Source organism: Gouania willdenowi, chromosome 6, assembly GCF_900634775.1.
Source record: "Gouania willdenowi chromosome 6, fGouWil2.1, whole genome shotgun sequence".
NCBI lineage: Eukaryota > Metazoa > Chordata > Actinopteri > Blenniiformes > Gobiesocidae > Gouania > Gouania willdenowi.
In genome coordinates, this window is record NC_041049.1 from 69,319,185 (window position 1) to 69,343,971 (window position 24,787).

The window sequence follows — 24,787 nt, forward strand, 5'->3', positions numbered from 1 at the left end:
CCCTGCCCAAAGCGATGTGTGCATGTGGCAAGGGAGCATTCTTTTTTTTGCAGTCACTCTTGCACAGTGCTTTGGCTCAGCCACGGTGAGAGAGCAGCAGTCTGATGATTGTTCAGTGGGAAATATGAACCACTCAAGACTCAAGACAAAGTTTTGCTAATTTGACCACTGGCCTTTGCCAGCTTAGTCCAATTTGTGTGTATAAGCTTTATAGTCCTCTGAAAATAAGAATACATTTAAACTAATGTAGATATTGTGACCCTCGTCTGTACAAATGGCTAAAGAGATAGATGAAAAGACTTCAGGTAGTTGCAAAGGATCTTTACTAATGTAGTTAATTCCCCGGCAAAGGGACTGAAATTTGTCTTTAAGGGGTTAAACCGTTGTAATTCATAACTACACTCAGCTGTTTTAGTCACTTCCTTGACCACAGAAATGATCAATTTCAGTCATAATCCATTGTTTCCTTCCTACCGCTGTGTTGCATTGAGTCAAACAAGCGGAGGAAACGTCAGCTCATCCAATGAAGGCGATACAAGTGGCTCCTCAAAATGAAACTGTTTGCGCTGTGCTTCAATTCAACACTGAAAGTAAAGATATTAATTGTGGATAAATCACAATAAAAAACTACTTTTAAAAACCATTTCTGGGGGATGGGTTAATCATTCTTACCCCCCCACCCCCACTGCTCAGAGACGACGATAATTTCAACATCTTTGAAGATCGTTTTCTTCCTTGTCTACTTTAGAGAGTGACAACATTCAAATGTCCATAACGTCTTTGAATATGTTTTGAATTTTATGTGTGTGACAACATTGGCGAGCTTAGAATCCACACTTTCAGAATCTGTAAATAACTCAAAATGTGACCCCAGTGCAGAGGACTCCTTCCAAGGAAACACTGGGATAATAATCCTAAAACGTAACAAAACTATAAAAACAACATAACATCATCATCAGTTGTATATGCATGTCGTGTACTGGTTCAAAACATGTGATTTCAAAGTATAAAGTACTTTGTGGCACATCTATCTTAATGAATCAATGGCCATCAGTACTTCATAAATGTATCAATAATAAAGTATTGCCAACTTTGAAGTCAGTACTGTGATAAAGTGTTGATTCCCTTTATGAACAGATTTCCAATACATTATGAAAGTACTTACACAATTGAGTCTAGACAGCACCAACCGCTGTAACAGAACATTGGTTCTTTTTATCGCCACCTTCACTGCACACCTATAAGGCTAAGAACTATTTGCTTTTAAAGCATTATCCTAACAAGCTAAAGTGGGTTTGGATGCCAGCTAATGTGCCATATGCCTCAGACCATATTGCAGGCAGAGTTAATTAGAATATAGTACCTTTTTATTTTCACAGGGCTGCTGATTGCTCTGAGGAAATGCTACCCTCCATACTTAATTCCATTTATTTCTCTTCTCTACGTGTAAGCATAGTCAAAGTAAGTGTAAAATCTGATTTATCTTACAATTAAAGCAATAATTTTGGGTATGCGTGTACATTTTTAGAGCTATGCAATAAATGTAACAAAGAAAATGTGTGTTTAACAATATTTCAGTCCTGCTTAAAGCCTTAAAAAACACAGAGGCTTTTAGAGAAGAATTGAACAAAGAGCATGAGAGTGCACAGTTAAGAAGGTTTGAAGATGAGTGTTGTCCAAACTGTGCAGTGAAAGGTGGTCAGGTTGACTGTTAAAATCTGTCCAATTTCACTTAATTGCTCAAAAAATATTTGGATTCAAAAATATTGATTGTCTGTGCTAGCAATGTGTTTACATACCATTCCTGGCCACTCGGTGCAGTAGGTAGCACAATAATAATGACCTTCTTATTCATAGATTTATTTATTTTTTGTTTTACTGGGTGAAATGGTATTTTTTATCTAAAGAATAGTCATCACATTATGTATCCAGAAAAAAGAACGGAAAGGTTCAGACATCTGTAGCAGCTGAAATCCTGTAAAAAAAACTCTGACCAATCCAAATGATTCATAACGGATGATTGAGTTCAGAAGAGGCATGATAGCTTTCTGTCTGTCAACCAACACCTATCAACCTGTGTTTTTCCATCCTTCCCAGTGGACAGTCTTCAACAAAGTCATTTCAAATATAGTTAATAGTGTAACTAATTGCATTAGCTTAGCATTTGCATTAGTTATCATTAGCATTAGCGAGCATTATCATTAGCTTAGCAGAGCATAAACCTATCATTAGTATTAGCCTAACAATAGCAAGCATTAGCATTAACATTAACCTAGCATTAGTATTAGTCTAGCAATAGCATTAATCTATTTTAGGCATTAGCCAATGTTAGCATTAGCCTAGCATTAACACTAACCTAGCATTAACCTATCCTAGCCTATCATTAGCTTAGCAGCGCATTAACCTATCATTAGTATTAGCCTAACAATAGCAAGCATTAGTATTGCTGGACTAGCATTACCATTAGTCCAGCAATAGCATTAATCTATCTTTGGCATTAGCCAATGTTAGCATTATCCTAGCATTAACACAAACCTAGCATTAACCTAGCATTTGCTCTAACCTAGCATTAGCATTAAGCTTGCATTAGCACTAACCTACCATTATCATTTCCCTAGCAATGGCATTAGCTAAGCATCAGCATTGACCTAGCAATATAATTAGCCTAGTGTTAACATTTGCCCCAAACACTGGCAATAATCTAGCGCTAGCATTAGCCTAGCGTTAGCACTATCATTAGCCTAGCCTTAGTAATATCATTAACCGAGCATTAACATTAACCTAGCAATAGTAAAAACCTAGCATTAGCTAAGCATTAACCTGGCATTAGCTAAGCATTAACCTTGCATTAGCTAAGCATTAACCTAGCAATAGCATTAACCTAGCATTAGCTAAGCATTAACCTAGCAATAGCATTAACCTGGCATTAACTAAGCATTAATCTTGCATGAGCTAAGCATTAACCTAGCAATAACATTAATCTAGGAATAGCATTAACCTAGCATTAGCTAAGCATTAACCTAGCAATAGCATTAATCTAGCAATAGCATTAACCTAGCATTAGCTAAGCAGTTACAAAGTACAAGCATAAATCTTGGGAACTTTCTGAATGTTTTGATAGTTTGTTTTACAAAATTGGACAAACGGTGTAGGAGGAGTTAGCAATGACTGACAGAAAAAAATGGATAACAACAGTGACGATGCCTTCTCACTAATAAGTAGCTGTTCACATCTAAGTTTATTTAACTAAAAAACAAAAGGACACCTGTTTTAAAATAATATTTAATTATAATTTTTGCATTGAAAGTATTATGGTAATGCCTTTATTGTTTCTACCACTGCTTTATATAAAAGATAAAAATGGTAAACGCACTATGTAAACCAGACATTCAGTTTTGTGGCAGAACTGACCTAATGAAAACATATTTGACATTTGCTCTCCAGTTATGGCTACTTTGAAACCTTGCACATAATAGAAACTGGCCTCTTATTGATATGGTACGGCAGGCCAACGCAGAACACATACAGCTGAGACAAGCTTTTGGGTTTCCTCTTGTCTCAGCAGTTCTATTGCTATTCTTGTTGACTGAGATAAATATAAATACACAAAGAACAATTGGGCAAAAATATATTCAGGACTGCAATATCTCAGATTCTGTCATTTTTGAGTCAAAAATCTGCCATTGTGTGGCTGTGACTCAGACCAGAATGCACCACATACACATGAGAAATGCCCAGTCGTGGGAAATTGCTCACCCAGCAGAAACGCCTGAAAGTTTTCCAGCTTTCGCCTTGTGTGGCCAACTGCACACAGTGTTCCCCTCTGACGTGTGAATTCACCCATCACACAAATTACTTTTCTACAATGCCGGGGAAGTTTTACAAACGTGTAACAACAATAAGACAAAAGTACACAATGAGTCACTGGCCGACCTTGTGTGTGTGTGTTTTAGACGATGGACTCTGAGGGGAATAACGTGTCGGGCTGCACAGGGTGTCTCTTATAAATTCTCCAGCGGCCAGTGAGGAAGAATAAGCAGTGATGATGAGTGGCAGCTTGGCATAACAATATATTCATGTTGTGCATCTATGCGCCTGATCCAGTTACTGTCCATGGTGCTGAACTGAAAAAAACAGGTTAATTTCAGATTTTTCTTGGGCCGGAAAGTGAGAGGATGAAATTAAAAGACGGATTTTCATGTCACCCTTGCAAGAAGTGTTAAAATAGTGTGTTTGTGTGTGTGTGTGTGTGTGTGTGTGTGTGTGTCATCCCTCCATAAATTGAATATTTTTTTGAATATTCAGCAAAAAGACTAGTCATGCAGCTACAATTGCCAATGTAATCCACCAAAAGCAGTTCATGGTTATGTTTTCCAACAAACAATAAGCCACAACACATGGTAATATTAGACTACAGTCCTGTAGCACAGTGGTTCTCAAATGGGGGTACACAATCGATGGCACTATAAGGGGTACTTGAGAGAGAGAGAGAAATTGAAAAATGAATGAAGTTGTGTCAGTCTTGGTTCCACCCCAGGTGTGAGATGACCAGAAATATTAATAATAATAGATTTTATTTATCATAGACACTCAAAGCACTTTACAGAATTAAGGGATTATTCTTTCACTCCACACTTAGTGGTGGTAAGCTACTATTGTTGCTACAGCTGCCCTGGGGCAGACTGACAGAAGCAAGGCTGACATAGTGAACCATCGGTCCCTCCGACCACCACCAACGCTCACTCACACACTACATTCACACTAAGCATAGTGGGTGAAGTGCCTTGCCCAAGGACACAATGACAGATACCACTGGAGTGACTGCCACCCCACTGTGGCACCTGGAATTCTCAGAATTTATATTAAAAAAAAAAAACTATAGACAAAAATCTATTCAGGAGCCAATAAATCTGTGTTTTTCATCCTTGGGGTCACCTGGAGTTTAAATGGGGTTGCCTGAAATTTCTAAACATTTAAATAGATTTTTACATTTTTAAAATTATTATAATGTATTTATTTATCTTAAATTAAAACAACACTCCATCTTTGTGAATCTAGTACAGCTGAAATGAAGAAAAATCAAAAAGGTCAAACATGATCAAAAACTAAACCTAGAAAAAATAAGGTTGGAAACCACTGCACTAAATAAATATAGTTTATTTTCACTTATTTACACAATGAGATTATTTAAAATGTGTGTTATCACTGGTTCATTCATCATTATGCTCTATTGTTGTTTTTAAATAGTTCTCTGAGCAAAATGTTGTAGTCGGACAAAGGGGCGACTTGGATTCAGAAATAAGAGAAAGGGGTACATGATCCAAAAAAAGCTTGTGAACCACTGCTTTAACACACCAAAACATTCTTTTCATTGTACCATGACTCAGCATTAATGTGTTACATATTGGATGAGTTGTTTCCACTCTTATCTCCTGCTTCTCATTCAGGTGTTGCTTATCCACATGTCGTTTTTTGTCTTTGTCTGTGGTTTTGTTGTTTTAGTCAGTTTTTAGTCATTATGAGTGTTTTGTTATTTTTGTATTCTTGTGAATTTGTGTATTATTCTGCCATTTTCTGCATTTATGTTGTCAATTTGTGCAATTTTGGGGGTCACTTTCTGCATTTTCCTGTCATTTTGTGTAATTTTGTTGACCGTTTGTGTGTCTTTTGAGCTGTTCAGGAATGTGTTGTTGTTTTTTTGTTGTTTTTGCAGTGATTTTGTTTGTTTGAGTGGTTGTTGTGCCTTTCTTTGTTGTCATTTTGTGTATTTTTTGTGTGTTTTTGTTTTCTTTGTACAATTTGCTGTTTTGTGTGTTTTCAGAGTTATTTTGTGCATTATGTTGGGCTTTATATTCCCAATTTCTTGAAATACAATTTTTGGGGATTTGTTTTGGGGGCCGCTCATGTGGCCCCCGGGCCGCCAGTTGCCTACTGTATATCTGCTTTAGAGGGGATCCAGATCAACATACTACTTATGGATTAAAAATCTCTAGTCATTGGCAAAATTTCACAAAAACATCTTGTTTTGTCATTGATCGATCTTTCAGTTGGTTCCTCAGTTACTGAATTACATCCAGATTGGATCCGGATTACGTATTTCATCACAATATGTTAAATAAATGTGAGATTCCATTTGCACCAACTCTATCATTGATGGGGATATAAAGTTATTCTAAGTATGAATAATCATGGTACTGTGATCAGGATCACTGATCAATATCTGACAAAGAGGAGATTTGGGTCTTGGAGGAGGTTTGCACTCTGAGTGATCTCGTGTCTTATTAAAACCTCTTGTCTGCTGAACTTTTTACCAAAAACAGAAACAATCATCACAATCTAAATGACATTATTCATTTATTGATTTTTATTCATTGATTTTTATTTTTTTAAACAGCCACCAGAACAATGTTATTCATTCTTAATGTACCCAGTGAAATGTGTGGTTCCTTAGGGACAAAAAGACTAATAACTGCTTAAATGCAAAGTATTTAAAGAGTAACTAAACTCCTGCTTTCTCCTGACCTGCCACTAGGAGGGAAATCCAAAAAATGCCTCAATCATGTGCCGGGGCTTCTGGAACAGTTGAGACACGCCCAGTCTATACTATAAAATCTCCAATGAACAATCTATGCTATGCTAACTAGCTACTCATTTCTCACTCTTCTCTCAATCCAAACTACTCACCACAGATTGTAGAGCCCACATGTGATAGTTTTTATAAAAGGGGCGGGGCTAGGAAGGGGCCCACATTTTCCAACTAAATATACCAAATGTAAACACTTTGACTAAAATGTTGAGACCAGGATCAATAAACAGCACTACTTCATACCCACATATATTTGTATTCAGCAGAAAAAAGTGATTTGGGGTTTTAGTTACTTTAAAAACTCAAACCAAAAATGCTTGAAAAATGATACGTGGCTTGTTTGTCTCTCCTGAGTCGGACTTGTGGGTGTCCATGTGACAGACGCCCCTCGCATTCGCTCTGACAAAACATTAAGAACGGGTGTGCGTGCTGGTGTGGAGAAACATAGTATTAGTAATGAATTATTGATGGGAGGCTTTTAAAGCCTGTGGCGTCACTAGGTATCCATTGTAACCTCTGATGTTGTTTGCAGCTCTTAGCGGGGTGGAGATGCCGTGAGCAGAAACAAGGTCTACAAACTTAGTCACCCTCCCTCCATTACATCAAGGACACTCATCCAAAGCTAATTCTCTCTTTATTTGTCGTCTTTTTCTTAAGCCTTTTCATTTATCTAACCAGATCACAGATGTATGAGGAGGTAACTGGTGATTGCCATAGCCTGGTAGCTGAGAAACATCCTTAGGTATCATAAATACTTTATTCTTTAATGTCTTGCCCATAAGGAAATACAACTGATTTAAAGTCTAATGTAGTTTTAAGAAGGTCTTGTGGTTGACTTTGGATCTAATTGTGAGTGTGCTGATGTAGGAAGAGGAACCTCCTTTCTTACCCCTCCTCTTAAGGAGTGCTTTCTCAGCCAGCCAGTGGGAAGCAGCTCAAACATATCGGAGGATTACCTTGGACTCGCTGCGAGGAAGCCTTAGCCATGTGTGAACTGATGCTGATGACATTCACATGTAGCTGCGATGCCTGAATGGCTGCTCGAAGGGTGTTTGCTGACAAGATTTCTCATGCAACGACACATTTCAGCCCCTCAAAAATCACATCTGGCAGGCACTTCTCTCAGCGGTGCACTTTGTGTGATAAGAGAGCAAAAGAATACAGTTTGATCAAGTGATAAGTGCGTGAGATACACGAAACTGAAATTCCTGTAAGTCTTCTTTTCTCACACTGAATGGGCATCTTGTATCCAGCTGAGTTAAAAGGCTGCTTGTTTTACATATAGGCCACGCGTGTGTGTGTGTGTGTGTGTGTGTGTGTGTGTGTGTGTGTGTGTGTGTGCGTGTGTGTGCGTGTGTGTGCGTGTGTGTGCGTGTGTGTGTGTGTGTGTGTGTGTGTGTGTGTGTGTGTGTGTGTGTGTGTGTGTGTGTGTGTGTGTGTCCACCAGTGAAAGAGACTCTCAGTCACAATAACAAATGACATTATTCACAGTAACTGCAGATGAGAAAAAGGAAAAGCAGACCTTTTTAAAGTCCTTTCTCAGTTGTTAGACCACATGTAAACATCCGCTCAGTGACAGCACTGCATGTGACAACTTGACACCCGTGAATGCTGCATGTTTTAAAACATCTCTCCACTTTCTACTTTGAATTAAAAATGGAAGAGCTTGAGAGCCACAAGGAACATTAGCTGTGTTTCCATTAACCCTGGAAATGCGCAAAATCTAAATAGCGCAATAAAAACTGGTAATGGAAACACCAAAATTTCAAAAAAAAAAAAAACAACCACTCAAAGATAGCTAAAAAGGTTTCATGCTTTCATGAGGAGGAATTTCAGACATTTCAATATTAAAATATGTCGTAGTAGAAAGGAAACACCTTTTTCCGCAAACACAGAACGTAACGTATGGTCACATGACCACTTCTCTCCGAGAAAACATGGTGCGGTACGTGTAGACCAGTGGTTCCCAAACTTTTCACAGTCACGTACCCCTTCAGACATTTAACCTGAAGCCATGTACCCCCTACTCCTGCACACTTAACTAACATAATAATAATGTAATGTCATAGACAATGTAGCTCTAAAGTGAATTTTATCTATCCTGTTGAGGAATGATATATAATAATAATAATAACTAGAATATTTGCATTTCCTGATGAAAATGCAAGTGAGGATGAAGGTGCTGGCCCTCGTCGCACTGCATTAGCTTATCATTTGCATTAGCATTATCTAGCATTAGCCTAGCAATAGCAATAACCTAGAAATAGCATTAACCTAGCATCAACATCAATAGCATTAGCGCAGCATTAACATTAGCCCAGTGTTGTGCTAGTTTCTGAAAAAACCTAACTAGTTACCGTTACTAGTTAGTTCATTCACAAAGTAACTCAGTTATTATTTTGATTACTTACACCAAAAAGTAATGCCTTACTAGAAAAAGTAACTTTTGAGTTACTTAGAATTAAAGAATGTATTATTTCTTGGGTCATCTGTGTCCGTCAGTGCTGTATCAGAAAATAATCCACTGTTGATCAACTGTGTGGTGGAGGAATAGTGGTTAATGAAGCTGGCTTATAATCAGAGGGTCAGTGGTTTGAATCCCTCCTACCCGTCTGATAAATGAAATATTATTGTATCCAACCCTACAGTTTATGATCATTTACATTAACAGAACTAAACTCTGATCAGTAATACAGTCTTTACAAACACTAAGTATTCTTTCAATACCAGTTTATTTACCTGAGACCAGCAGAAACTGAAAATGTTACAATAAATTGTGAAAAAAATAACACAAAACAACCTGAATATTATTCAGAATCAAAAATAAAGTGGCTTCAGCATCATAAAAACAGTTGTGTTTAGCCTTAGAATGTTCCCTTACAGCTTAAGTACAAAAACTAGCAACAATGTACATTATAAACACAAAAAAACATCTAAAATAAATAAATGAAAGCAATCTGAATTAACATTTGTAATACATTTTGACCAACTCTGCTTTACAAAAACTGCTATAAAACAACCATAAATGATGTGCATATAAAGCACAAAACAGCTGCTCAAAAATTAAAACAGCAATTTTTCAACCTTAGCACAGTAATGCTGTGCGTATTCTGTAATAAGTGCACATTCTGCTGTTAAAAATGCTCATAAAAATAAATATATAAAAACAAATTCACAGCATTTTTCTCAGCTACACAATGCAAAACGTATCAGGCTAACGAGCTGCTGTTAGCGGTGACTCCACAGCAGAAACAGGCTGCATATTTACATCATACCATGCAATAGCTTTGCTGATCTGTCCCTGGATAAGAGTCAAAGTCTGTTAAAATCCAGCCGCTGTTGTTTCGGTGCAGAGCATCACGTCCACTAACGCAGCGTTAGCTTAGCTTCACCGATATGTGTATCTTTTGGAGACAGATGAGTAAACTAATACGCGTATTTCCACTCTGAGAAACTGGTCCTGCTCTCTCATTGACTCGCCATGATTGGTGCACGCGATGTAAACAGACACACGCCGTCAATGCTTCTTCTTCTTCTGTTTTACGGAGGATGGCACGGCATCCCGCAAAAATATGTGGCGCCACTGTAAACAGGAAGTGCACTGCAGCTAGAAAAGTAACGGACAAACGCACCATATAGTAATGGTACTGCGTTATTTCTTCAAAAAAATATTGCGTTAGAGTACTAGTTACTGTCAAAAGCAACATCGGAGCGTTACCGCCCAAAACTGCATTAGCCTAGCATTAATAATAACCTAATATTAGCTTTAACGTAGCATTATCATTAGCTTAGCAAAAGCATTTATCTAGCATTAACCAAGCAAGAGCAATAACATTAACCGAGCATTAACATAGCAATAGATTTAGCCAAGCATTATCATTAACATTAGCCTAGCATTAGCATTGATCTATCATTAGCTTTAACCTAGAAAAGCTTTAACCTAGCATTAGCCTAACAATAGCATTAATCTAGCATTAGTGTTAATCTAACATTAGCCTAGCAATAACAATAACCTGGCATTAGCATTAGCATTCACGTACCATCATGACAATTTGCGTACCCCTGGGGGTATCCGTACCCAACTTAGGGATCCTAGGATGTAAACAGAAGAGGATACCTAGATATTTCTTAGCATTATAAAATAATAGTTGTGATTTATTTGTAATTGGAAAAAATGCCGGTCACAGTGATTGTAATTGAAATGTAATTGAACATGGGTAATTGAAAATGTATTTGTAACTGAAAAATGTCATTGACTCCAACCCTGATCTTAACATTTTTTAAAAAATGACTTCTGTGTAACCCTTGTGTAGGTGTCAGTTATAGATAAAATTATGTCATAAAAAGTAACAGTTTGTGATTTAAATATGTGAAGTAATTGAAACAAGACTCAAAAATACTGTAAATGAAGCTAAATCACACTATTGTCTATCGTCGAGCATCCATTGGGAGATTTCCACACTCAAGTACAAACAAGATGAACAATTCTGCCTCTGACAAAAACATCATTCTCCACCTTAACAACTGCTGCTGCAGCAAACGTAACGATTCACAACCGCTTCCTCTCACACTCGGACTGACTCTCTCATGTTAACTGATATGTCGCAGAAATCCTTCCAATTTGCTGTCCTCCCACAGACATGAGCTAATCAATGTGCATCTCGGCCGGGGATTTCAAGGGAGCAATCATTCACCGCCTGAAACACAATGTGACTTTACTTCCACAACACTGGAAATGACTGGAAGGTGCTAAATACACAGAATAAAACATCATAAATTAGTGTTTTGCTCACATTTGAAACTTGTTTTTGGCAACTTTTTACTTTTACTCTTTACTTTTTAAAACAAATATCTGTACTTTCTACTACTTACATTTTAAAAATGAGCACGTTACTTTTAAGATTTTTGAAGATGACGTCACGACGTAAAAAAACACAAAATGTTGGTAGTTTAATCTTTTTTCTGTTACGCAGGTCCCTCAGTTTTATAGTTAACATTTTCAAGTTTTTAAACATGTTAAACTCAGGCTTTAATTGAGCTTTTTTTTTTTTTTTTAATGAGTGCTAATTCTCCAGATGTTCATAAAAGGTAACAGATTTAATTTATTTCCATTTACCAGTTTTCTACAAGTTCTTAAAAATGTTAAACTCAAAGCTGCTCATGGGTTTTCCTGAGCATTGGTACTTTTTTTTCTTACACATTTTATTTATAAATTGTAATCATTATGAGTGCTAAATTCTCCAGATGTTCAATTGTTACAGATGTTAACTTGTTTCCATGTACCAGTATTCTACAAGTTATATATATATATATATATATATGGGACATTTGTTTTACTTTTTCTTTTTTTTAAACTTATTTATTAGCATGTACTTTGTAGTACGGGGGTAACTTCATTACTTTAACTTTTACCAGAGTCATTTTTTATATGGATACTATTACTTGAGTATCTTCTCCTCTCAGAACCAAGCACTCCATCTCATCAAAACTCACCTTTTTAAATTATAGCTATTAACTGATGATTGTTACTTATTTTCTGTATTTACCTTTGGGGTTGTTAGTTTCTTTTTGTACTTGTGTGTAATTGTTTTAACTGTAAAGTGTCTTTGAGGTTTCTTTTTTTTTTAAAAGCTCCTATAAATAAAATGAATTATTATTATTATTATTATTATTATTATTATTATTATTATTATTATTATTATTATTATTATTATTATTTTTAGTTCTTTTGCCACCTCTGAGAGAGATAGTGTTTGTGGAGACAGTGCCACCAGGCTTTTAAGGGTAGTACTGCAGTTTACAGCTTTCTCTGTCTCTATGCTTTTGCATTTTATTATAGTGATGGATATATAATATCAAGAGATTATTATTATTTTTTTTAATTCCAAATGCATCTGCGCGCGCCATAGAACTGCAGGTGAGAGGGTGAAATCTATACGCAGATAATTAAGGAGATAAAAATGTGGTATTTTCACTATAAGTGAAGGAATTGTCCTTCACCTCCATCATTATAATATGAATCTGATTATCCCGTTACACTCGGTTCGGACACCGGGTACAGACGCACACAGTCAGTGTGTGTGTGTGCGTGTGTGTGTGTGTGTGTGTGTGCGTGTGTGTGTGTGTGTGTGTGAGTTAGGGAGGCTGAGGAACGCATCGAGACTCCGCGCCTGCACCGTGGAGCTGGTGCGTGCGTGGGAGCTGCATGTTCTCTCTCTCTCTCTCTCTCTCTCTCTCTCTCAGTCTCTCTCTCTCTCTCAGTCCTCTCTCTCTCTCTCTCTCTCTCTCTCTCTCCTCTCTCTCTCTCTCTCTCTCTCTCCTCTCTCTCTCCTCTCTCTCCTCTCTCTCTCTCTCTCTCTCCTCTCTCTCTCCGTGCGCTCACGAGGAGGTCCCGTTCACATCAGCTGGATCCGGTCGTGCATGTGCGCCACTGTGGGTTTTTATTTTGTGGTTCTCCTCAGCAGACTGCTTTAGGACCGTGTGTGAGAACCGGGATTGAAGGAAGAAGGACAGACGGTTCTTTTACTCAACATTTTAAAGCTGATTATTTTTCCAAGGCGATGGACTTGAGATCGTGCGTGTTGTTGTGAGGGAGTTGCCGTCTGGACAGAAATGCGAAAGGATGCTCGGACGCAGTGAAGGCTACAGCAGGTGAGCACGGATCCGTGCGTTTGTCACTGCGGGTAATTGTGCGCACGTTTTTTCATTTATTTAAATGAGGTTTTATCTCTGTTGTGGCTGACTTTGAAAAAAGCCGTTCCTCAGTTTTGGCTGCTTTTGCTGTGCGTCACGGGCACCCACATGATAATAACCCAAGGCGAGCCCTGTGGGTGCTGCTGGTGTGGGTAGAAGGACCTGCGATGGGACAGAGAGGGTGGTGGTGGGGGTGGTGGACTCCTCTGTAGGTATCTGAAATATATCAGTGCACATTTTGATGGTTTTAACTCCTCTCTGACTCTTTTCGTCCGTCTGAGAGGACCAAAGGCTTAGAGCATTAATCAAATTAATTGTCCCTTGAATGTGTGTGTGTGTGTGTGCGTGTGTGTGTGTGTGTGTGTGTGTGTGTGTGTGTGTGTGTGTGTGTGTGTGTGTGTGTGTGTGTGTGTGATGTTGATTTGCAAAAATGTTATCTTAATCTAGCCTTCATTTGACCACGCACAGCTTCTGCTGAGATAACATTAATCACTGTGAGGCTGTGGGATGCCATTTTATTCATCTGCAAAAGATGGCTATCTGTTAAATAGGCAGCAAGATTTTTTTATTTATTTTTTTCTTAAAAAAAAAAAAGCTTCTGCAGAAATTTCCCAGTTCATCCTGTTTATGACTTGAACTGTTATGAGAGTCTAAAAGTAGCCTGGATGATTTCACACAAACACTGGGTCTTGTGTGTCTTTAGGTGACACACAGTCTCTGTTTATCAAGAGGGAGGAGGGAAGGGGGGGGGGGGGGGGGGTCTAATTTCCTTTTTCCGTTATTTGTTATTGTGTCTATGTATAATGTATATCATGCACACCAAAAGTGTTGCGGCACGGTATGAGGAGGCTGTGTGATTGTACGCCTGCAGACATTCATAAAGTGCTGTAGCTCTATTGGTTATAAATAGCCGGAGGGAGCGGACAGAGCCAGATAGAACAGCAGCAGCATCAGCATCAGCATCAGCAGCAGCAGCAGCAGCTCTCTGTGCTGTGCTGAACCCTAGATGACTGATTGCTGATACGCTTTGGGATATCAAACACAGATGCAGTCAAGGGTGTGGCACTATAGAAGAGGGTGCAAGTTTTTATAGGTGCACCAAACTCCATCCACCTTCACTGGTTTCCTCCTCCCTCTGTTGCGTTTTTCTGCTGGAAAAGTCCATTTTTAAAAATATATATGTATATTTTCCAGGTGTGTCTCCATGACTTCTCTGATGTGATTGTGATTTAGCAGATGTTGGTCACCTACAGCTCCTTTTTTCACCTTTTTGCCCCGCATGCATGGATACACATGTGCATTTCCATTTTATTCCTAACATCCCACATTATTATAACGCTGCTGTTGACATACTCTATTGCAGACATAGGCAACTGTCGGCCCGGGGGCCACATGTGGCCTTCAGTCTAATTTTGTGCGGCCCCCAAAACAAATCGTCAAAAATAGTAATTCAAGAAGTTGGAATGAATTCAGGGCGCACGGTGGATTAGTGATCAGCACGTCTGCCTCACAGCAAGAAGGGTTCAAGCCCTGGGGTGGACACTTGGGTCCTTTCTGTGTGGAGTTTGCATGTTCTCCCCCTGCTGCGTGGGTTTCATTTGAGTGAATGGGAGTGTGAGTGGTTGTCTGTGTGTTTCCCTGCGAAGGACTGGCGCCCTGTTCATGGTGTACCTCCGCCTCACGCCCAGTGTGAGGCAGAGATAGGCACCGGCAGACCCCCGCGACCCTGAAATAGCACAAAGCGGGTGTGAAAATGGATGGATGGATGGAATTAAGATAAAGTCTCACATAATACACAAAATAACTCATAAAACACACAAATCAACTGCAATTTGCACAAAGTACACAAAAACACTGAAAAAATTCCTAGAATACTCAAAATGACAACAAAGACAGACACAACAACCACCTAAACAAACATAATGACTATGAAAACACACAAAACACATTACAGAATAGCTCCAAAGACATACAAAAATACAGAATGTTACCCCAAAAACACACAAATCGACAACATAAATGCAGAAAAGGACGGGAAAATACACAAAATACAACAAGAACAAAAACACACTGACTGCAAAAACACACAAAATGACTAAAAACTGACAAAGACAAAAAAAGACAAAACCCTTCCCCCCTGTATTAATGCCCAGATGAATCATTATTCTAATGCTGACATAAATGTTGATGTTGTGGCCCTCGGATCAGATACAATCATATTTTTGTGGCCCCCGCTGGCTGTGATAGAGTTGCCTATACCTGCGCTATTGAATTATAACAACTTGATCAATGCTTGCAATAAGCTCAACCTGTACATAGCAACAGATATGATACAGAAGACCCAGGGATAGCGTACATTATGCTCCTTTAATGGCATTATATTTCAGTGAAGCATGGTTATATCCCAACACGTCAGTAATTTAATCACATGTAGGTTGAATGGAAAAGCAAACCGATGACATGTGACTGGGAGAGTGCACGTGATAAATCATTCATGGAAGATTTCAGCTGCACCGTAGGTCTGACAGCAGACTGAGTGGGTGGGTGACTGCGGTCAGGACGGCGGTGTTAGCGTTAGCACATGATGACAGATCACAGGCTTCTAATGACACACAAAATGACCAATAGTGTAAGGAAGCGGCCTCCTCCCGGCACGTACGACACCTCCGCTTGTATCCTGGAGACGCTCATCATGGGTGTAAGATGACAACTTGTGCATTGACAAGGTGTTTATTAGCTCCCAGATGTGCCGCCGTGAAGCCTGCATAACACTATGATGACACAGAGAGGGGGGGGGGGGGGGTTTCACATGGGATGGCAATTATGTTGTTTTTACAACGGGACCCACGCTGTCGTTCTATCTTAAAGCCTCCGTCTTGATAATGCCACCCCAGGCTGGAGAGCATGTTTAGAAAAAGGGCCTGCGGAGGATCACGGAAGCAGTGATGATGACGGAGAAGGATTGTGTTCACAAGTCTCTGCGTTAACGTCGGTTAAAACATGTGTAGCGTTGCATTAAACAGAGATGTAAAGAGTACTGATTTATTCTACAACTACTGTTACTTCATTGACATTGTACTAAAGTACAAGTACAAGTAAGTCATACATAAAATACTCAAGTATAAGTAAAAAGTAGCTCAATTTAACAGTACTCAAAGTAAAATATATTAGTCACTTTCACCCCTCACGTTTATTTATGTTAATAAATCTTGCCACAGTTCCCTTGCATACAGTAAACATCTCATGTAGAAATTTAAAAAAGGAAAAGATGAAATCTACCACAATTAATTAATGTATTTTCCACAAATGCATCTGTACAAAATACAAAAGTTTGTCAATGTGTAAAATTATTTAAAAAAAAAACAGAAAACAAAAAAAAAAAATCATAATAATTCAAAATAAATGAATAATCAGGCTCTAAGCATCGATACATTTATGAACTCTAAAACTGAGAAAATTACCTTCATTTAACACTGTGGATTACGTTTAATCTGATTGGTCGGCTATGATGTGATGCATTTAATTGTTGTCTGGTCATTTAATTTTTTGTAGTGTCACAATGTCTGTTGATCATTTTAAAACTAAAAAACAATAATTTACTCCATAACTGTTGGGTGTAAGAAATGTAATAAATTACTTTACTTCTTTTAAAACATACTTAAGTCCAAGTAAAATTACTGATTTAGAAATATACTCAAGTACCCATAAAGGAAACTCAATTACAGTAACTTTTTAGCTCAGGTATTGAAGTTATCACGTCTATTGGCGGCAGCAGTCATTTCAGGATGAAACGTGGCAGAAACAGTTTGAAACTGCTTTCAACATTGTCATTTCTTTGACTTCTCCTGAGTGCGTCTTACATTGAGCTTTTACCTCAAATCAGTCGTTTTTAATTCTTGTTAGACTTGTTGTTTCCTCTCCACTTTGGCTAGTGATGGACCTCATTGGTTTCTCTGTATCTTGGATGCTCAACATCAAGAGGCTGACGTTGTGGCCATGACACACGCAATTGTTTAAATGTCATCCTCGTTTGTCCTGGCTAGCTTAATGCTACAGTATATATTAGCTATGCAAACCATGCACTTAATAAAAGCTGTTACCGGTTGGTCCTTTGTTAACCCTAGAAATCAAAGAGAGATCTATCATTAATGCAGCAATATTTCCGACTAGGGCTGGGTGATATGGACCAAAAGTCATAATTCAATATTTTTTCTCAATAAAGTCATACCAGAAAGACAATTTTGGGTTAATTTTGCAGATGAAAAATGCCACACAGGCACATTTATTAACAGACAGCTGCACAACATGTGCAACATTTGGCTTTTTGTCCTCTCTGGGACAGCATGTGTGAGTGAGTTCTGTAGTGTGACTTGTTTAGGGGAATGTTTGCATTAGAACACACTCAGAAATCTATCAAACTGTGCTTTTCATGCTGCGCTAGAAAAGCATTGAAAGCAGCGATTCCTAAAATGAGTATTTTACGAGCAAAAATATCTTAAATAAGCTATAAAATATATTTTCCAAAATGTGGAAAAATTGTAAAGAAGAACACTGTTTGACTGTACTCTATGAATAATATTACATATTTGTATGATGTGATTGGTACTCTGTGATTGTATAAATAAAAACAAGAAATAGATAAATCTCGATATAGGCAATTTTGTCGTTTTCCATATCGCCAAAATAGAAAACTAGATATATCTTGAATCTTGATTTATTGCCCAGCTCTATTTCCAACTGTTGCGAAATCAAAATAAAAAATAACCTGGATAGTCTGGAAACTTTATGGTTGTTATGATAACAAATGTTTTTATTAATTATTTCCCTAGAGTGGATGGCTAGGCTTTGTTCTACATCACATATATATTCTTTAGAATATTATCATTACAGTAGATGATAATACTCAAAACTTTATGTAAAGAACCAATAATAAAGAAGCTTCAAGCAACAATTATGAAATGTTCCCAGAAGATAAACATGAAATAAGCTCTGAAAACTCCCACAGTTTCTGGGTTCTTGAAGACACCAAAGCTAAGTTGAGATAAATAGTTTTGTATAGTCATTTTCTACAAGTTCATGTAAATATGTTTTTCTTAAACTAGTGTATTAGTGCCTGGTGGGCATTGTTGGTACTGCAAGTATATATCTTTTATTTAAATTTAAATTAAGTTTGGAATAAAAAAAAAATAAAGTACTAATTTTTAATCTTAAATAGGCTTTCTTAAATTTGTTCAGTTTTAGGCTATCACTACCAATCATCTTTAAATATAGATATGTTAGGAATGAATCACACTTTTTTCTTCTTTCAAATAAATACTTAAAGCTGCACTACCTGATTCTTGAACCATGACAGAGGGGCATGGCTGAATTTGAACCGTAAATCCCGCCCCCCACCTTGATAATCCCTCCCAGTCTCCTCCTCTCACGGAAGTGCACGAAATCGCGCACGAGAGCTGAACGTGTACTACCGGTAAAACACGTCACCGCGTAAAAGGATGCACAGAAAATATAGGAAAATGGAGCGTCAGATGACCTGTATAGGAGGAAAACAGACACTTGTGCATCCAAAGTTAAACCAAGACTGAAAACAAGTTTGCACCGTGCACGCGCTTCACTATATACCACGGCAGCCAATGAGGAGGCTCCTTCGTGGGCTCTGCTCGCCCCTCCTTTTTATAAATCCTGTTATTGGAGCTGGAGGGGGTGACCGCCAAGACTTTGTCTTCCGGGATTTTAATAACTAAAATACTTAATTATAAAGCACAGACAGCATGCAGACCTACAATTTTTTCAGAAATGATTACTTTTACGATATACTACAAGAATCTTTTTTTTTAATTAAAGAAAATAAATTGAGTTCCCCAGCTTTAAAATGATGTATTTATCATTATCTTTGCATGGAACGCAGTACTTCCACATTCATTTGTAAAGTGTTTGGAGAAGGCGTGTTTTATACGTAATTGTCAAACATCCCTGTGGCGCAGAATGTTAAGGGTCAAGTGTTGGGAAGCTCCTGTTAGTCAGTCCTTTGAAACGCTGTGGAGTAGATGTTTATTATTCACTGTCTATGGGGGCTAATGAGTGCTTATTCTGGCACTGCTGTTGCCAGGAAGACTTTAAACACTTTGATGATTGTGTGAATGTCACTCTGCTTAGATGCTCGTGGGTTGTAAATTCTATCGATCAAATAAGTCTGCTGATGGCTCGGAGGCGGGGCTGGAGTGGGACTCACTCAAGATGTTTTCACCAGACCACGATGCAGTGCGCTCTAATTAGTAGCTTATGGCCAAAGAGATCCTACACTTCTATTACTGCGATTGTATTTCAGGTGCATTAGATACTTAAAGGTGTAGTTTTTTTTTTTTTTTTTCTTTCCAACGTCCCCTTCCCCGTCCAGCTGTAGACAATAGCTTTTATTTTTCCATTAGACATTTGGACATGCATTTCCAACTAGAAACTAAATAAATTGCGATTGCAGAAATTACTATTATTATTGTGCATCTGTTCAAACAAACACATCTTTTTTTCTGCTGGAACAACAGCACACACACACACACACACACACACACACACTTGAATGAAGCCTTTCCCATGAGTAGGGACCTGATTCCTGTGTTTTTGTCCCACCTCTCTGATGTAATGGCTGTTAATATACCCTGTAGAAGTTAAGGGTAAGCAAAGTTCAGTGTTTAGGTGCCAAACAAGCACTCTTGAATCAAAAATATTTTCATTTGTCTCATGTGTAGACCAAGCATCTAGATTGCAGTAGAGATCTCATGAACACCCAATACAGTAGCTTCAGGTATCCTGTGTATCTCCGTATGCCACAGGGTTCAGGGTGGTAACATGCACCCTCATTCACAATAAGATAGGTAGACCTTAACAATGATAAGGTATCTGTTTACAAATGTACACCCTGAGTAATTACAATAAAAAAAACATTATTTTTGTTAGTCACACAGGCTGTTTACAAGAGAGCTTTAATTCCCCTTTAATTCAGAATAAAAATGTAAGACTTAAAATCACCTTGTAAACACCTAATTCTGAATGAAAATGGCCTTTCCGAATAAACTTAAATCTGAATTAAGTGGCTGGTTTATTCTGATATTAATTCTGAATTGAATAATTCCTCGATTTTGAATCAATTTCATTGAAATTTTGCAAAATCGATTCATAGGTGCTGGATATATATATATATATATATATATATTACCCTAACCCCAGTAGTCTCACACTACAGAGTGGTGTTTGCAAATCCAACTACTGTGCCCGCAACGCCAAACATGGCAGACGAAGCTCCGCTGGGTAAGGCGCCCCAACTTAAGTCAGAAGTTTGGAACCATCTTATCGATATCCAAGTGAAATTTATAAATCAATACTGAATCGAAATTCAATCGTGATTAATCGTTTCAAAACCTCATTAATCAAAATCGCTTCAGGAAATTGGCCATGATACCCAGCTCTAATCTTGTATACGTTCATTCTGCTTTAAATTAATTCCGGTCGTTCTGCACATGCTCGTCCTGTCGCGATGACACGCTGGTGTCGACATAATCCAAGATGGTTGCCCAGACTTGAGCCTTAGAAGATATTGATATAATGAAAAGAGTGGATAAAGGGAAGCAAAAACAAGTGGACATTTGCGGACATATTACACACATGGACATTGGCAAATTAAACAGAATTCATTGGGGGACATGAAGCCCTGCACCAGACCACATAGCTTCAGAAATGACGTGCGGGTGGTCCGAAAATTCTCCTTCCGCTCAACATCCTGTAGAGCAGAGGTAGAGCAGTAAACGTTGGCTTTGATTGGTCATCTGCCTCCCTTCTCCTCTAATCTACCTCCTTCTCCTCCTCAGCTGACCAAAGTGAAACAGTATGTTATTGTTGAGCTACTGCTTCAAAACTATAATCAAAATTCAAGTGAAAATAGTACTTAATATGTGGTCTTCTTTGTTGTATCCGAAAGTAGAAGGTTTGTTGTGGGTTTTTTCTGATAGACGTGATAGGTCACAGTAAGTCATTGAGGATTTAACAAACAAATATATTTAGAGTCAGAGACATTGTGCAGGGTGTGATTGCTTGAAGGAAGATGGAAGCAAGCTATGATCACAATGAGCTAAAGCTGCACATTAACGTCTCAGGATAAAAGTTTTCTACTCGTGGAAGAAAAGTAGGAAGTAAATGCTAAGCATTCCCACTAAATGTATAATTATAAAAAAAAGAAAAATCGTAGCAACATCTAAAATTGTGTCTTTGAGTTAAACATTGACAGATATAGCAGTTTACAGTAAAAACATAAAACATAATATTACATTAAAAGTAAAAGTGTTAGCATTTTACAAATTACATAGCAGCATTGACACTAAGCAGCGTAACATATTTGATATTTGAACGATGTAGATCGGTTAAAAATTGACAGAGTAGTAGCAGGTCAAAATATGGTCGGAATATACAATTACTAATTCCGTGTAAACATGAAGCAGAATACTTTGATTCCGATTTAAAAAAAAAGAAAAACATCATGTAACCGTGGCTACAGTTTTCCCTTTTTTGAAATGTTGACAAATAAATATAAAGAAACTATTCTCCCTGATATTTTGATGAAAAAAGTTCTCACAGAATTCAAATATTTTAACGTGTTTTGTACCCATTGTGTAATGCTTATTCATCTAGTGACAGTGTGCTATCATGTGATTCAATACAACTGTTATAGAGCGACACAGGCTTTTAGCGCTCTAAAAGCTGGGGCTGTCTCTCCATCACTCTGCTGCTTTTCCTCCATCTCCTTCTCTCAGTAAACACTCCCACATAAGCCGTGAGTCTGTCTCTCTCCTCCATCCAGGCTTATGCCTCACTCTGAATCCCCCCCCCCCCCCCCCCCCCCCCAAACCACCCCATCAAAATGTAGCGAGACGGGTTAGAGAGAAAAGAGTGACAAACAAGTGATAATACCGCTGCGAGAGAAGAGCGTGAGTGCAGGGGAGGAAACAAAAGGTCGGATTTCAGGTTATCGACCAGCAGCCTGCGTGGCATGGAGAGATGTTGGCGAGACATGAAGAGGCAGCAATAAACTTGCCCTGTACCCCAGGACGTGAACCAGGGTGTTAAACTGTGTTTGCACACACACCGTTTCACAGAGGTTACACTCCAAAAACTGACATTGAGTTGAAAAGGATCAGATTTATGAGGGATGTACAGGGTATCCTGAACTATTTATGGTTAAGATGTCCTATAGATAAAAAAAATATGAAAGTCAGAGGGGAAATTTGCAAAAAAACAATTATTAAAATATGTTTAATATCAAGCTTTTCCACATTTTACCATTTAATAAAATATAAATAAAAAGCCCACACCATGAATATTAAAACCTCAATTTTCATTGATTAGGAAGCCTAACAAGGTAATTAGTAGATGAGAAACAAATTAGATGATAGATCATTGTTTTTAGTGTATTTTACAGCTGATTTAGGACCCATTATTATAAGAGATGCTAACAGAAAGCTAACACAAGAGGAAGGTTAACTTTTAATTCAGGCTCAGTAATTGTGATTAATTGTAATTGAGAAACATAATTGTAATTAGCTTTCTGAGAATAAAACATCATTTTAATTGAATTGTAATTGGAAAAATTGCAGGTCATTGTAATCGTAATTGAACATGGATAATTGAGAATGTAATTGTAACCCTAATATGTAATTGACCCCAACCCTGCTGGTGATGTTACATCCTTCAACACGCTGCTGTCCATCAGTACATTTTATTATTTCAGCTAAAAGAGCAAAACATAAGTCGTGATTTTGACAGAAACTGATTGTTTATGTAGACCAGTTTTAACCAGGGTTGGGGTCAATTACATTTTTCAATTACAATTACATTTTCAATTACCCATGTTCAACTACAATTTAGTTATGATTACGATAACCGGCATTTATTCCAATTACAAATAAATCGCAATTATTTTTTTCCCCCTGAAACTCAATTACAATTACATTCTCAATTACTAAAGTTAAAATTTATTTAATCACAATTACTGAGCCCGAAATAAACAACCCCATAAACATTTGTATGCTTTATGATTGGCTTATCTCAGAAAAAATAAAATGAATAAATAAATCTATTTTTATGCGTTGGCACTGACAGTTTTATAGAATTTCCATGACAATTACAAATGCAAAGTCAATTATCTGAACTTAATTACAATTTAACTGATTACAACAGCAACAGATTTTTTCAAATACAATTACAATTATAATTGTCATCATTGTAATTAATTATCATTTACGCGATTGCATTTATAATTGACCCCAACCCTGGTTTTGACCCTTAATTAGTATTTAGTGTGATATAAATAGTAGGTATGAGCTGTAACAGTAAAGCTGAGTAAGGCACTGTGTAACAGGCCAGATGTTGGTAAAGGGGGAGGAGGGGCAGGGGGGGTGGGACTGATGAAAGAGCCAAGCGCCGATCAAAAGCGAGAAAATGAAATGGCGTTTGACCTTGTTGGAGACAGCCGTGTGACAGAAGTGCAAAGTAGTTTGGGACCTGCGGCAAAGCGCGGGGATCGGAAAGGGATCAGGGGGTGTTTAAGCAGGTGGCTTAACCTCCACTTTATAGCTGCGCTTCTCAAACAATGGCCCGTGGCCCACGTTCAGCCCATTATGAACTCACATGTGGCCCTGAAAAGAAACTACTAATAATCTGTGTCCATAATACAATCCTTTTCTAAACCAGATGTTAGAACCTGAGGTTGATATGAAATTGCTTTAGAAATAATTAATGTTTTTATTTTTATTTATTTATTTATTTTTGTAATTGCTTTCACCTTCTTGCTTGTCAATAAAAGTTTTGTTTCTTTCTTTTACTTGGTCTAAACCTACTGACTGTGAGGCTTTACAGCAGGGATGGGCAGCACTATCACAGCGGGGGCCACAAAAATGTGATTATATCTGATCCGAGGGCCACATTATCAACATTTATGTCAGCATTAGAATAATCATTGATCTGAGCATTAAAGCAGAACTAAGTAACTTTTTCACCTTAATAAATCCTTCTCCCTGTGAGGGTAATACAAGTGTTTATGCGGTGATTGGGGGGTCTTTCATCTCCCCCTGCTCTCTCTGGACAGAAAACAGCACTTACTGCTTTACGACAGCCCAAAAGAAACTAATGCTAGATTATGACCAGCTTCGTGGTTGTACACGATTGTCTACAAATGAACTTTTCTCAGTGTGTGTGATTGCGCAACAGGCACGCACACACACTCGTAACCCAGCGCTCTATCAGGCAGCACACACAAAAAAATATCCATCCACCTATCCATTTTCGGAGCCGCTTTGTCAGCACACAGATCCAGTGCCTCAAACCCAGGAGGAAAGGAAGGTGAAACAGAGGAACATGTAGTCAAACAGCCATTCGTTGATAAACAAACACATCACACACACATTTCCACACTCCCTTCCGTATAACTTTATTTATTTTACTTGTCTCTCTTCCTCATTCTGG

General features: G+C 38.0%; 1 protein-coding gene across 2 annotated transcripts in view; it reads left to right on the forward strand.

The window, feature by feature from the left end:
• The window catches only part of lingo1a (leucine rich repeat and Ig domain containing 1a), a 176,451-nt gene that overhangs the window by 126,539 nt on the left and 25,125 nt on the right, over positions 1–24,787 (forward strand). Inside the window, exon 1 of one of the 2 annotated variants that reach the window (XM_028450775.1) lies at positions 12,973–13,237. The exons of the other annotated variant lie outside the window; for it this stretch is intronic. The gene's annotated coding sequence lies outside the window, so the exon portion shown is untranslated. Of the gene's footprint in view, positions 1–12,972; positions 13,238–24,787 lie in introns of those variants that run through there. 2 annotated transcript variants of the gene reach the window in all.